Genomic DNA, 16,485 nt, shown 5'->3' on the forward strand with positions numbered 1-16,485 from the left:
AAAAAAAATGAGCTGATTTTGCATATTATCTGCCTGCATGAAATGGACGACCTAGGATACTCCTAAAAGCTGCTGCTGTTGGGAGTGTCTCCAACTCTCTCTGCTCAGAAGATAGTACATTTGGCCAGATCACTGAGCTTTAGCCTCTGTCCTGTAGTGAAATAATGGTCTCTTGAACTGCACTGTACTTCCTAGTGCAACAAGGCCTGTATGGGATACTTCCATAAGCTAAGCCTTAAAGTTTACTGGAAAATTGGTCAGCCTCACCCAAAAGCAAAGGATGCTTCCTTCTTTTAAAAGTGCCTGGCAATTGTTCAGCTTCTGAAACACATTTGGGCATAAAGCCCTGGGATTTCCAAAGGACATAAGTAAGTAGATACTTTTGAATCTTTCTTCTCTATTCTATGTAGTTTAGAGAGAAAGTTGTTGGAGAAACATTGCAAAAGTGCCCTTTCACGTCAGTATAATGGTCTAGATTATCAGTATAGGAAAGTAGAGCACAGGAGGTAAAAGCTAAGATGTAGACCAATATGACATCATGCACTGGCATGAGTTTTGAAAAAAATGTGGTATATTCACAGGTGGCATTCTTTTGCATATATTGATACTCTCCATTTAACTATGCAAAACTATAAACCAGTTATAAAAATGGTTATACTTTATTAAGAGTTCAGATTAATATGCCCCTAGTTAGAGTTAAGGATGTATGCATAATTCTGCCCCTCCCCCCCAGAAAAGAACCCAAAGATAACTTTTATCACCACTGTTTGTGATCCCTAACAGTTAACAAACTAGGAAAATTCATTGGTTATTTTTTTGCAGGTAAATCAAACAATACATCTGTAAGAAAAGCTTATGTTATTAACTAGTTCCTCAAAGATATTGTTCATTATTTTAGTCTCATTTTCGCAGGAGACAGAAACTGGGCCAGAGCTCCAAATGGCAATAGAAGAAGAAATGGTTAGTAAATCCCAACACCACATAACACATCTAGCTTAAGAAGACAACATGGTGATTTTATTATAGTTTCATAGTATAGTACTAGGCTATCTGCCCTAGGGCATTTATAAGCCTAGCCAAAGTGTATGTGGCTCTCGCCACCCCATGTAATGATACAAAATTGTACAATTTAAATTAAATTTAGTTTACTGTGCCTCTATCTAGCAATGACATAGAGATGACCCCTGGGGTAAACCTACGATCACCCATCCATTCGTCCAGATTTCTCTTGAAGAGAGTCAGTGAGGGGCTCTGCCTAACATGGACAGGTATCCTGTTCCAGAGTGTGGGAAGCCTCTGGGTTATGACTCTGTCCCTCCAGCATGTCCTATTCATATTTGTGCTGAGGTTTAGATCTTTAGCTCTCGTGGCTCTGATGGATTTGGATTTTTTGAGGTGGAGCATGTCCATTAATTCTGAATTGGACATGGCCTTGTACGTAAGGCACAGATCATCTCTGAGCAGGCAGTATGCTACTGAATAGAGCTGGAGCTTTTTCAGTCTGGCAGCATATGACATATGCTGGAGACCCTTCATCCTCTTGGTAAGGTACTTTTGGGGTCTCTCCAGCTGCTGCAGGTGCCGGGTGAAGTACATATCAAATGGGGCATTGTATTCAATCATAGGCCTGATAAGGGAGGAATATAAGGGTACAATGACATCCTTTGATCTGGATGTGAATCCCTTCAGGATAAGGTGGGCAAGGTAGAAGGTCTTTCTAACTACTTTGGCGACGTGGGTGTCAAATGTGAGAGGTCACTGTCAACTTGGGTCCCCAGGTCTCTTGATTACTTTTTCCATACTTAATGGATTACCACCTATGTGGTAATTTGTGGGTACTTTGTTTTTTCCAAAGGGGATGACTATACATTTTTGGCATTTAGTTTAAGGCCATGACTCTGGCACCAGTCATCTGTTTCTGTGAGGCCCTTCTGGAGGATGCATGTGTCAGCTGGTGTGTCGACTATGGTGCCTAGTTTGCAATCATCTGCAAACTTTGTCAGCCACAACCCCCCTATGTTTGCATGCACATCTGAGAAATAAATGCCGAACAATTATTTATTTGTAGTTAGCTTTCAATTAGATGTTAGTGTCAATTCTGTTTGCCAGATTTCTCTGTTTTTCGTTCTTGGATATGCTCAGAAAGCTGAACTCTTATTAAAACTGTTACCATTACTGATGACCGTTTATTATTTTCAGTTTTCTGTGTTCTTCATAGACATGCATCTGTTATAAAACTGAAAGTCAAAAACCTATTTTACAGGGCAATGAGGTGTAAATTCAGGAAGAGGAAGCCAGACTACAAAGTAGAAAAATACAGGCCGAACTAATGATTGTAAAAACTGCAAAAATGGTACCTTAACTAGCTATGACACTGTACTTCAGTAGGCTTCTGCCTCAAAACTTATAATCATCTGCAATAATTTTACAAGGCTGTTTTGTGGGAGTTGCTGGGCATGATGTCAAAAAAAATCTCACCTCTGCCTTGAAAGTATTAATCAAATCACCTTATTCAGAAATAGACAATTTTCAACCAAAATGATCTCGTCTTAAAACATGCATCAACACCTACTGTAAGTCTAACCAGGATATAAAATGGCAAAATAAAGTTTATGCCGACAACTGCAGTTGAGCTAAGTCTTCCCTGTCATACCACTTAATCCATTCCTTGTGATAAATACTCCTAAAATTCCAAAGATGACAGACATTACCTACCTAGTCTCTCAAATGTGGATAAACAGACTGGCTTGCTTACCAAAGAAAAATTTATTTCTCCAGGGTAGTGCTTAAGACATCAGAGTGGAACAAAAAATGTTTGTAGCATTTGGATTAATATGGACTCTAGATACACCAGTATGGTTTATCTGTGACATTTCTAGTAAAGTTACAAACTGTATCTTTGAATTTTAAGGACAAATATATTTGTCTTCACAGGTTAGGTCAATGAATTCAGTAATGCGTATCTTTCTCTATTCAACAAAGTTGGATTTGCCTGGCCACACTATTGCTGGTTTTGTACCTGCCACAATGGCAAAACAGTATCCCCTAAACAATAACATTTATAAGGTCGCTAACCAGAAATATCTGGGTTTACTACTCAATCCTACACTGTCATTGGCTGGAGTGCCTTCTGTGTGGAGTCTGCATGTCCTCCCTGTGGTGGAGTGATGTTTAAAGACAAGCAGGTAGGTGCGTGCATGAATGTGTTTGCCTTCTTTGATGGTTGGGCGGCGGGCTGGCAACTCGGCACTGTAAAAATCCACTGCCAATCATTAGCGGACGGAGTTCTGCTGTGGTGACCCCTAACTGGGAAAAGCTGAAAGACATTACTTACACAAAGTGTAGTTGATGGGGTATGGCTACAGTGGAGGCTATGGTAAAAGGTCCCTAATGTTTTCTAACCTGAGGCTAGAAAAGTCCTAGCAAAATGACTGTCCTCTAATAACCCTATACTTTGTCACTTATACAAGCCTGATGTAAACCAGCAATAACAACATTTGTAGATTATTATCTTCCTCATTCAGCCCAGAATCCATCAGTGCCTGCATTTTACAAAAGTGCACATCCTTCCTATGTTGGTAGAGCAACCTCTGTACTATCCACTATAGTGTTAAGAACACTTAACATATAGCACGGCTAAAATGGAATGGAGCCTCTGAATGTTTATTTACATTTTTGTTTCAGTGTCTTCAATGATGCAAAACATCATGGAAAATGTGATGTAGGCTCAGATGGAGAAGGGAAGAATTATAAGGTTAAAAGATCAGCCTGCCAAGCATTGGTGTGCACACGTATGTGAAAAGTTGGGAATACACAATTAAAAAAAATTATGTATAATAGGTGGAAGTACTAGTTTTCAATCATAATTGCTACTCTTTCCATGTTATGGAATGTAAATGGTCTTCTAGGTATAGACAAAAAGCAAATAGGACTAAATTATATTAAAAGTATTGGGTACAAATAGTGATGTTACAAGAGAGACATTTGCTTAGGGATAAGCATGTGAATTTGATAAACAGTTTCAGGGTGGACATTCAGCAGGATATCTGAGATAGACAAAGGGAAGTAATAATAATACTGATTGCTAGAAAGGCTCCAATAGTAATAGAAGAAATGTATTTATTTATTTTCCCTTTGTTGACTGGATTAGTCCCACTAGGCTGGTCAGTAGTTTAGGGTGGGGCAAGAGGGGCAACTGCCCCAGGCACAAAGTGCTGGGGGGAGTGACTAGCCGGTCATCATCTTTTTTTAATGCATACATAAAAGTATTGCATTTGCAGTCAAAAGTGAGAGCTGTAGCACTCAATGTGTGGCTTAAACTGTAGCAACTGCTGAGAATCTGGCAAATGTAGAATTCTGTCCTTCAGGCTAGAGGCTCACAAATTTGGAATGTCTCCACAGTGTAGCTTAACTCTTGCCCATGCAGAAGATGTCAGAAGGCAAGAGCACCCTTGTGCCATTTTCAGTTCTGGATAGGGGAAAGAAACCACAAAAAGAGCTGCTCACGGTCATAGATCAAAAACATGCCTGACTGCACAACCACCATGAGGGGTTGGTTGTGCCATCCATGAGGACTTAGAAGAAAGACGCTGTATGTTAATAAGTCATGTCCAAAGTCCACAATATATGGCATTCAGGTCAGGAAATGCCCCAGAGAATAGTCTACAAGGGAGCAAAAGGAGCCACTGGAGTAGAGAAATTATTTCAGGGCAAAGAAATTGGGAAGGTAGACAGGAGACTGTATTGCTATAGATACAGTTACATTGAATCAAGCCGTTAATCTTGCAGTTCTTTTCAGAAAACAAGGGAGAGAAGGTTCTGCATACCTTGGATGTATACAGGTAGGTCAGGTGTTACCTTGACAGAATTATGCCCTCCAGGAAAGCTTAATAGCTGTTTATTTCCTATTCAACCCATTTGGGATGTACCTTACAAGATACCTGCAACAGTTGGAAAGACCACAGAAGTACCTCATCAAGAGGATCACTGGCCTCAAACAGATGCCCTATGCAGCTCGACTGAAGAAACTCCAGTTGTACTTGGTTGCATACTGCCTACTCAGAGGTGATCTCTGCCTGTCGTGCAAAGCCATGTCCAACCCAGAATTGATGGACATGCTCCATCTAATGAAAATCTTATCCCCTTGAGCCACACGCTCTAGGGATCTAAACCTCACCACAACCATAAATAGGACGTGCTGGAGGGATAGATTCCTGTCCCAGAGACTTCCCATGCTTTGGAACAAGATCCCAATCTACATTAGGTGGAGCTCCTCGCTAACACTCTTCAAAAAAAATTTTGATGATTGGATGGGAAATAGTTTACCTCTGGGATCACTTCAGTGGCTCTGCTGGGCAGAGGCACAGGGAACTAATCTAAGGGGCCGGCGAAAGCCAACACATTCTGGCTAGGCTTATAAATGCCTTCGGGCAGATAGCCTAGTACCAACCTATGAACTTATATTCTGGGGCTAAGAAGGATCAACCTGTCTCTAAGCAAATGGTTACTCATTGATAGTCCACTGCTATTGTTGTTTGTTATTCCCACCATGGAAAATCTAGGGACATTCCTCCAGAGCCTCATCCTCTTCAGTGACATTGTAAAGGAGTAGACTGTAGATTCATTCTAGGGGTAGCAACCTGGTCCTCTGTACCTTTGCAATGCAGTACAAACTGGATTATTTCTCTAGTTCCAGAGCAGGCTTTGCAAGGACTATTATCCAGGGGCTCCTGGATCCTCATCCTTCCAGATAAACATAATACAGTTTACTTGCCTGTAACAATAGATGTTTGAATTTCACACTGTCTCAGTGGTAGCACTCACCCACCTTCCTTGTTATTTTGTATATAGTTTGATGGTATCCAACCCTTTTGTGTTAGCCGTCTTTGGTTATTTCTGTTGGTGTTTTATGGTTGTGAATTGGTTGGTTTCAGGCACTTCTTCCTTCTGGACCTTCTTGGTTCTTCCTACTTGCCACTGTAAGCCTGAATAATTTACTTTCTGTGATTAGGCTTTTTCTGATGAGAGGGGCTTAGCCAGTCACCAATCACCGAAGTCAGAGGCTATATAAAAAAGAAATATAAGCACACACAAACACATGTATACATGTGTGTGTATGTTGATATAGATATAGATATAGATATATATATATATATATATATATATATATACACACACACACACACACACACATATGTGTGTGTGTGTGTGTGTGTATATATATATATATATATATATATATATATATATATATACACACACACACACACATACATGTGTGTGTATGGAGAGACGTAAAAAATGTTTGCAATCTACCACTTTAGTACAAGTTTTATTATTGTATCTACCTCTCTGTACTTATTTTGTATTTATTATTGTCTACTTCTCTCTGCTTATTTAGTATTCATTTATTAATGTGTGCTTTAGTACCTGTTTTTATCTTGTTTATGTAAATTGTCTTAACTTTCATGTATCATTTGGAGGTTTTCTCCCAGGGCCTCTGGTGAAAATGGATGGGTTCCTGACCCAGTCAGACTTTCCCAGTAAGCAAATGTTAAATTAATAAAATAATGAAATATATGCATATATAGACATATTAATTCTAAGCCTGCACAAACAAGAAAAAAGGGAAACTGTAATACCATCTGTTTTCTCCTTAGTGGGATTGCACAACCATCTACTTGGAAATAAGCACATGGGATAGTACTGCTCATTGATGATGACTTATGATTAGCAGTAATTGACGAGAGGCCTTTGATTACTGGGGCTGGATCACCAAGGATTCACTAATGTGGTCCATGATCAGGAATTGTGTTCCTACCCCAGCATTATTGTAGTACTAGATATACTCATGTAAATGTTCTATGTTCATTATAAGGACCACTAATTTTGTATAACATGCAGTCTTGTCATACTCATTTAAATGTCCTATGTTCATTAAGAGGATCACAAATTCTGTATAACATATGGCCTTGACATATTCATGTAAATCTTCTAATTTCATTATAAGAATCACTAATTCTGTATAACGTGGTCTTGTCATTATTTGGACTGCAGGCTAGAGATTGCCTTTCATATCAAGGATTGATGTCAGAGTATAGGCAAAGAGAAAGAAATGGGAGGAGGGTCCAAAACATCCTAAATGAAAGACCAGCACTGGTAGAGTTTTTAGTCAAATCTAGAAAATAAGTTGCCATTAAGAAAGGAATAATTAGTAGAGCTTGCAAAATATTGCATAAGGACTGTAAGAATCAATCGGAGGAGGTTAGAAAGGATTGGCAAGAGAGGTTAGATAAGCAATTCACAAAGAAACAATGGGATATCTCCCAAATATGCAACAAAATATAGAAGATTCAGGATCTTTGGCTGGACGTGTTTACATAGGTATCTTTATTCCTCTGGCAGACAAAGGATCTTTCCTCACATAGACAGCCAGTTTTGGCGGTGTGCTGGAGAAGAAAGAAGTAACTGGGAACATATTTTCTGGGAGTGTAATGAGTTGGCAGACTTTAGAGATTCCCTGCAGGCTGCTGTGTTGGAGATGCTGGGTGAACAAATTGATGTAACTAAGACAATTATTTTCTTGAGCTATGATACAGAATCGGAATTGCCTAGACATAGTAAAGCCTTGATGTGTCTAATTGTTGTTGTGTTTCTTCTTTCGGCTTTTCCCAGTTAGGGGTCGCCACAGCGGAACTGTGGTCCGCTAATGATTGGCAGTAGATTTTTTTACAGGTGTCGAGGTGCCAGCTCAACATCCAACCTTTAGCGAAGGCACGCCCATTCTACGCATGTCTTTTGAACGCCACTCAACCACGGGGAGGACATGCAGACTCCATACAGAAGGTGCTGCAGCCGATTGTGATAACTGGCAAGAAAAGTATTTACTAGAAAATGGAAATCTAAACCAACTTTACTAGAAGTAGTGAGGATAGTAACAGAAATTAAAAAAAAAAAACTGGAATTTGGACCTTTAGAAAAAGGAGCAAATTACATAGGGAAAATAGGAATTGTGGGATCAGCACATGCTGAGGAGGAACAAGGTTTAAAAGAAGTCAGGATTTGAATGAGCTATGTAAATTGTTAAATGACGACTGGATATATTAAAAGTAGTGTATAATGTTTGCAGCTACAGTTGTGTCGGTGTGGTTTGTAATGTGTAATGTTCGCAACTGAGATTGTTTTGAAATGGTTTATTTTCATTTATTTAGATGTAAGATTGCATATGTCCTATGTGATAATTTAATAAAGATGTTTCTTGTTTAAAAAAAATAAGGAAAGAGAAAAAAGTTTTTTTCTTTCTGTTTTGGCGAATTATTTAAATTGCACTTAGCTGTATTGTATTTTACAGCTATCTGTTGGCATTTTGTTCTGGGACCTTAGCCTTGTAACAGAAAATAAATAAAAAGTCCAGAGACTACCACCAGTAAAACTCTTTAATCTTAATAAAACAGTGTAACAGCACCCAAAAGTAAAACCAAACAGTACATCAAAGGTAAGGCCTTTTGTGGTAACTCCTACTTTTTCATTAGACATAACATAAACATTCATAATCAACATATTTAAATGCATATTAACCTATCGCAAATGTCTAGAAGCTATACATCATATGCAGGTAAGTAGAAATCTTAATCTAAAGTACATTATAAAAAAAACTAAGACAAACTGAGTGCAACTCTAAATAACAGTACCATTTGAAAAAAGAAGCACAGCATGTCTGTAATTCTGGCAGTCAGCATACGTTTAAGTTTTTTGTCTTTGAACTGTTGCATACAGGTAGAGGAGGAGATATTAAGAATAGAACTGAAGCAAGGGAGCTGGCTTGGATCCTTGAATTAGGAGCTGATAAGTTTTCTGGGATAAATGGGCAGGTCTCTTTGAAAACTATGTTGAAAGCACAACCATTGCTTCATTGAGTTTTTGAGACTGGCATTGTTTAACTACATATTTTTTGACAGGGTATATACTGTTTTAGTTATGTTGTATAGGATTGATATAGAATTTCCTTATGGTTAGTCTGATTATAAATTGAAACCTAAATTGATGTATATCCCGTTAAACTCCCCTTTGTGTTTTAGTTGCTCCCACAATGTGACCTATATTTGAACTTGGCTAGCAAAAGTTACTTTCATTTTTCCTTTTAGATCATTATGAAAGCGGATTATTAAGATGTGTGGACTACATGTTTTCATTTTGATAGGTTTGTAGTACCTTTTTAAGCACATCATTTTGTAGATAGAATGTTTACACATCCTGTGAGAATGAATTCGTTATTTTTGTACATCTGCTGTGTATCGAGACATTTTCTACAACATGTGGAGTCTTCTTTTTTCAAATGGTACCGTTGTTGTTTAGAATTTTATTTAATTTGTCTTAGTTTTTTACAGCATACTTTAGATTATGATTTGCATTTACCTGCATATGACGTATAGCATCTAGACTTTTGCGATAGGCTAATGTGTACTTAAATATGTTGATTTTGAATATTTATGTTAAGTCTGATGAAGAGGTAGTAGTTACCTCAAAAGCCCTTACCTTTGATATACCTTTTGATTTTACTTTTGCGTGCTGTTATGCTGTTTTATTAAGATTAAAGAGTTTTACCTCAGCTGCTGTGGAGGTTTCTGGACTTTTTACATATTTTCTTTTGTCTTTGTGTTGAGCAGTGACCTTTACCCAACGGTTTACATATTTGCTTTGGCTTGAACCTTAGTCTTGTTGTGGGAAGATTATATTTCTAAATTATACTGCACTCCTATTTCCACAAGTAGAATAACTTGTAAAGCTAGCTTTTGTATTTTAAACCCTGCTGGACCTTAGTGTTGTAGAGTTATTCAGAATTGTGGCAGAATCTCCAAGATTTGAGCCTTATTTAGTAATTTATTAATATATATATATATATTTTTATAAACAGTGTTAAAGATTTCTGCCTGCATAGACTGGTACCTTAAACTGTAGTAGAATTACAGTAGTGAAATTATTGGATTTTTTTTTTTTTGCTACAGGATTTATGCTTCAGTAATTTTACTGTTGATATTCCAGTTTTGCTCCTACAGTTTTATAGTGGGTTAAGCATTTAGCTGCTTAAAGATGCATTTCATTGCACTTTCCCCCTGTTATTTGTGCCTGCCCCACCCAACTGAGACATTTAAGCTAAATTTCTGAAGGAGCTCCAATATTGGTTTATTTGATTGAATCCCTCTCTACATAGCCTGCTATATCCAGCACAGAGCTGCCCCCTCCCACGGTCTTTTATGCAAGACTTGGAGGGGTGTGGAAAGCCCTGCACTATGAGTAACAAGCTTTCCATCAAAAAAGAAAGAGAAGGAAGCATTTTTATTTCAACTCTGCTTAAATGTTTGTTTCACTTTCACTGGCCTGTGTGGTGATACTTCTTTGTACTTTCTGCTTTTTTGCATGTCTCACAAAAAAAAAAAAAAAAAAAATGTTTACACGTTTTAGTCTGTTCTGAGACCTTAGTCTTGTAGCTTCATTTGCAGTTGTTGGACAGTTCTGTATATACATTATACTGCACTTCTATCTCCACAAGTAGAATTACTTTGTAAAATCTGTTTGTATTTTAAACCCTGCTGGGTCTTAATATTTTAATTTCATTCACAGGTATGGCAAAACTATGTTGTATTTCCAGATTTGAGCCTGTGATGTACTACCAGATTTGAGCCTTATTTAGTCATTCATTACGGCATTTTTGCGTAAACAGTGTTAGTGGTAAGTTTTTGCATAGTCTGATGCCTTAAACTGTAGTAGAATTACAGTATACAGTAGTGAGTATTATTTTTTAGGCTCCAAGATTTGTGCTTCATGCTTTTACAGTTGTTGATATTCCAGTTTTGTGCCTACAGTTTTATATTCTGCTTTGTCATTTACCTGCTTAAAGTTGCTTTCCAGTGCATTTCTGTTCCCTTGTACTTTGTGTCTGCCTCATTCCGCACTGAAACATTAAGCTAAAGTTTCTGAAAAAGCTCCAATAATGGCTTTATTTGATTAGACCCCCCTCTAACTAGCCTGCTTCTTCCTTGAAATTTTCCTAGCTCTCCCACCCTTTTCCTGCTGTGGTTTTAGAAGGCTGTGTCTCTGGCTTCCAATCGTTATGGTAATCTGATTTCCAGAGTCTCTCCCAACCCTCTCTATTGTCTGTTGTATAAGTTATTTAAGTACTCTTCCTACCCATTGTTTTCCATAGATCCGTGATACTGAATGCTTTTGAGTAAATCTCATATACTACGTGTTGTCTTCTGCTCATTTTTCCAGGCTTGGTGTCCTAGCCTGTGTTCTAGAAGTGTTTTGCTTGTGTTCATTGCCATCCAGGCAAAGCTAAGTTCTTTTGTTTGCTAAATCACAGTGGTTTAAGTTATTTTCAATGAATGCTGCTGTTTGTCACGTTCATTTGTACATTTCACTGTATTTTTGTAAAACAAATGCTTTTCCTCTCACTGCTACTGCTGTAAGTTTGTCTTGAAATCATCTTCAGCAAGGGATTTCCAGACAGTTGTTTAATTTGCTTGAGGTAACATTGTACTTGTGGTTCTTTTGAGGACTGGGTTTATTGCTCTTGTGGCAAGAGCTGTTTGCTTAGTCTATCTGTGTTAGGAAACCCACAAAAACATTCATAATGTAGTTGTCTTATTGGCCAAAAGACTCATTAGTAGTTTTCTGTTTTTTTCTGTGCTGCAGTGGTTAGCAGTGCCCTGAACAGTAATTAAGACCTAGAAAGCAAATTCTGCCTATGAACCAGTCTATAAAACTGTACCCTGTAAATCAGTAAATATAGAGCTTACCTTTTGTGCTGATAAGCCTAGATTAGCTATTTGTGCATTGAGTGGCAATAGCTATAGATTTAGCAGAATTTAGTATTGTGTAAACATTAAAGTTAGTAGAATGTAGTACGGTTTAGCATAATCTGCCCCAGTAAAACAATATTATTAGTCTGCACAAACGAAGCACCCGTAATAGCATTCTAACCCCAATACAGCACTTCCTTGTAGCTCACCAATCAATGGACTGGACAGCATGGATGTGCAGTTTCCTAATTTCTATGTAGCCAGTTTGGTGGATATGAGCATCTTGAGACAATGTAACAATTGTCTCATACTTACTAACAGCCACTTGATATCCTTAAAGAAACACACAGTATGTGAGAGGTGTACTTACAGAATGACACTGGAGACTAAACTCTTGCATACAAGCGCACGTCAGGTTGTTGAAACCATGCACACAACTCCCACTTCACATAACACACAACACTCACACACACTGACTATATGATCTTTGTTTGTTTAGGAAGGTTGCTTTCAAGTATGTCAGCAATCCCAATGGCACTGAGAAAAAACACCTAACACTTTACATACAGTCGCACTCAATGGAGCCCCAAACATTAAGTCCCAAAGGCAAGCAACTCATTTTGCAGGACTCTCATTGTAGGTGATTTCATTGTAAGACTTATATTGATACCCATCTAACCAGGCTGAACAAGGAGAAAATAATGGGTAGTTGCTTATCTTGAGCCAGGATCTGCCAAATTACTCATATACTGAAGTCATTACACATAGGTACCAGTATGATTCCATCGTAGTCCATGTAGGTGTATAATACCTGAAATGTTACCTCCCTGGACTACATGAAGAGAAACATTATGGAGCTCTCAGACTGTGTCTCAGGCTAGAATGAGGCTAGCACTGAGTAGCATATTACCATTGCCAAGGATGATGCCCAGAACTAGCACCAGAAACAAACTGCCCCGATGGCATCCCTAATTAAATGTGATGTACAACAAAAGGAAAAAGATAGTGGCAAAAATCAGGTAGGGCTATTCCCATAAAGGTAAAACTCTCATCAAACTAAATAGGGAACTAAGAGGGCAAATTAACCACCAATTCTGAGGTTAAAGTAGTTTTCCTAGGTGAAGAATACCCATAAGGCCTTCTTTAGCTATGTCAGAAACCTCAAGGCCAACATACAAAATGTGCTAAACTGGTGATTAATGGTGCCACATTTACTGAGCCTGGTGATATAGTATACCTGTTAGCGAACAAGTTCAGTTCCAACTTTACCTACTCTCACCCCTAACCATCCCCCAAGAAATAGTCTTAAACATAACCCCACCAGCTTTATCTAGGGAGCTATGCTGACTAAAGGCAAGAACACAGCCTCAATGGTCACAAATAACATCCCAGGATGCTTCTGGAACAGTCTAAAATATGACTATTCAGGACCTATTTAACTCTAGTCTTATTACAGGCTTTGTGCCACGAGAATGCAGGACTGCAATGTTCATCCCCCTTCATAAGGGAGGACTTTCAGTAGATCCTGGAAACTTCAGAATCATTAATTTGACTAGTCTTATTTGCAAAATCATGGAAAGAATTATCATGCAAATTATGAGTAAGGACATAGGAGACCTCGAAACACTGGATCCATTCCAGTTTGGCTTCGTCAAAGGAAGCTCATGCTTACTGAACCTGATGTTTTTCTTTGAAAAGGTCACTGAGACAATACATGATGGGAAAATGGTGCATACTACCTACTTATATCTGGCTAAAGCATTTGACAGAATACCTCACTCAGGCATTGTCAGCAAACTTATGGAACTAGGCATAAACTCCTTTATAGCACACTGGATAGTTAGCTGGCTCACAGATAGAACCCATGAGGTTAGTATCGTTGAGACCACCTCCACAAAGAGGCCAGTCACCAGTGGAGTGCCTTAGGGTTCTGTGCTGGGCCTGCTCCTTTTTGGCATCAATGTCTTGGAGGTCAAGGGCATTGTCAAAGGCTGCTGATTAAACAAGTTTGCAGATGATTGCAAATAGGGAGCAGTCATTGATTCTCCCCAAGATGAGAGCACCCTTCACGAAGGTATAACGCAGATAAACACTTGGTGCCAAAACCATGGCTTAAAACTTAATGCCATGAAATGCATTATAGTTCCTTTTGGGAAGGTGACAACCCGGGGTAACTAAGTCATCAGTAATGTATCCCAAAAAAGCCAAAAACATTTTTACAGATGCAACTAAAGCTACACTTGCCACTACTTATCTACTCCCTGCACTTCTTTATGGTGCTCCTATCCTTACTAACCTTCAGGCTTTGCAAAAAAATCAAAACTTGAACAATGCTATACAAAGTTGCTAATTTGCAGCAAATACCCCTTTCAGAACTCACCACTGTATAGCACTAAAAAGCCTAAATTGGTTAGAACTACTGCAATAACTAACATATATGCAGCTTCTTACTACATATAAAATTATCCAAAATCCTGCAGCTTGCCAGCACTAAATAACATTCTACACAACTACATTCCAAGTTGGTCATTTTGATCAGGTGACCAAAAACTTCTTCTGTCTGTCCACAAACTTATCAGATCTGCTGGCATTGTCTATACCTGTACCATGTTGATAAGGACTGGAACTCCTTGTCTCTGTCCATCAGGTTTTCCCTCCCATCCTTCAAAACCAGTCTGAAAGACTTAATTGCCAAAAGCTGGTTCTGTTTTTGCTCAACACCAGGATAAACTATATACCTAAATGTGAACAAATACCTATTTGTACATTGCATGTCCTTACTCCCCCTTCTTTACTTCGATCAGTTTCTCTTCCCTGGCTTTCTGTCTAAATATACCATAAACCTGCTTTTCTCTCCCTCATTTCATATAGCAATTCTTGTTTGTATTATACTAACTTACCTTTAATTTCTCTATAAACTGGATAAAAGTTCTGTAATTAAGTCATTGCCATGCAACTTGTATCTATTCTTAACCAGTTTTTTCATATTGTGTTTAATTTGGTATAATTAGTTAAGCTGTATTTATTTTGTTGTAATATTTTTTTAAAGAATGCAAAAGTATTGTTCTTAAAATGTTTTGTGATATTTGGAGCTTTTCTCCCTGGGCCTGTGCTGAAAATGGGTTCCTACCCAGTCAGAATTGCCAGATAATTTAATGTTAATAACTAAATAAAGTTGAATTCACTAGTCTCAAGGTAAATTTGTCAGCTTTTTTTCCCCCTTTCTTACAATCTTCAAATTAAACTGTTTTTGAAAGGGGATTTAGATACTTGTTCACATATGAAACGGGTGGTTCCTCCTTGGGATCCCTACTTTTGTGTTTGAGAAGTTTTTTCTGTCTCCATTTGAAATAGCTCATGAGGCTGATTTGAGGTCCTTAACATGGAAGACTGTTTTACTTATTCATCTGACATCTGTTAGCAGAGTCACAAGTACTTATGGTGAATCAACCCTGTTGTTTAAGTAAACTTACCATGACAGTAGATGTTCAAATGGATCACCATTGCAGTAGTTGTCCTTCTCTCCAGCGTCCTTTTTTCATTCTGTTTTTTGTGTGTGTTGCCAGGATGTGTTTATTGACACCCCTTTATATGTAGCCATAAGTGTTTTTGTTTCATAGCACAAGTATTCAGGGCTCTTGCCTCCTTCCCGGGCAAAAAAATCCTCTGAAGCTTTTGAGTGCTTTACCTGCCTTTCGTAGGGAGTGCTTTGTGCATTCCTGGTAGGTGGAGTGCTTAGAAGGTGCCTAAAATTGGAGAAGCTGGCTGTTGTGGGGGGAAGGGGGGTAAACCTAAATAATTTGGATTACTTCAATGGTGATCAATTAGAACATCTACTTTTGTGGTAAGTTTACTTGTGTAACTGTACTTTCCTCCTTCATAGCTTATTCTGAAGGCCAGGTGTTTTTTGTATGGCTAAAAAGACCTTGGTCCCTGTTTGTTCATTTACCGTAGTACTGTGATGTTATCTACAGTGATTCAAAGGTGTCCTGGTAGAAAATTGAAAAATTGTCTTGAAAAGATGACAAGGGGTTATACATTTCTTTCATATCCTTTGGCTGATGTGAAATGATCACTCCTGTTTCAAACAGATGCCCTATACAGAAGCTGAAATGTACACTTTGATCCTAACATAGGGAATCAGAGCTACTTATCTTTGAATGGGGTTGGAAATGTTATGTCCAGAAGACAGATTAATTCCTGGCATTACTGAGATGTCACTGTATCTTTCTCATGTCTAGCCTTGTACGAGGCATGAGAACACAAAAGGATGTATATGCCAGGAATTACAGAAATGGCCTTTCTGCAATGACTGATTACTAAGAGAATTGTGTTAAGACAGTTTAAATCTTTGCAATGAGGAGGGAAAACTTTCAGAGATATTGAATCTCTGACTGCCCTAGAAACATTATTAATGTTGAAGGAAACTGAGTATTTCTTGAATTTTACTCTTATGGGCAGAGAATGGAATTGGACAACTAATTTATGTGTTGTCAGCAGTACATTTTTCACTGCTGCTGATGTCAGTCATCTCGGTAAGGGAACACGGTTCAGTTTTGCCATCTGTGATGTGCACACAGTGGGACTAAACATTTTAATAATGCTCTGAGATTGTGGAAAATCCAAATGGTAGCACATAAAATAAAGTGATTCCGAACTGTCTGAAATCTGAAGTACTTTTTGT

General features: G+C 38.2%; 1 protein-coding gene across 7 annotated transcripts in view; it reads left to right on the forward strand.

Annotated features, from left to right (window-relative positions):
• The window catches only part of TMEM177 (transmembrane protein 177), a 161,552-nt gene that overhangs the window by 12,480 nt on the left and 132,587 nt on the right, over positions 1-16,485 (forward strand). For 2 of the 7 annotated variants that reach the window (XM_044060655.1, XM_044060657.1), the window contains exon 2: positions 10,621-10,728. The exons of 4 other annotated variants lie outside the window; for them this stretch is intronic. The gene's annotated coding sequence lies outside the window, so the exon portion shown is untranslated. Of the gene's footprint in view, positions 1-9,321; positions 9,338-10,620; positions 10,729-16,485 lie in introns of those variants that run through there. One more of the 7 variants, XM_044060656.1, reaches the window with a different exon arrangement.

The sequence above is a fragment of the Protopterus annectens genome, chromosome 2.part0 (genome assembly GCF_019279795.1).
Source record: "Protopterus annectens isolate FY-2018-M chromosome 2.part0, PAN1.0, whole genome shotgun sequence".
Taxonomy (NCBI): domain Eukaryota; kingdom Metazoa; phylum Chordata; order Ceratodontiformes; family Protopteridae; genus Protopterus; species Protopterus annectens.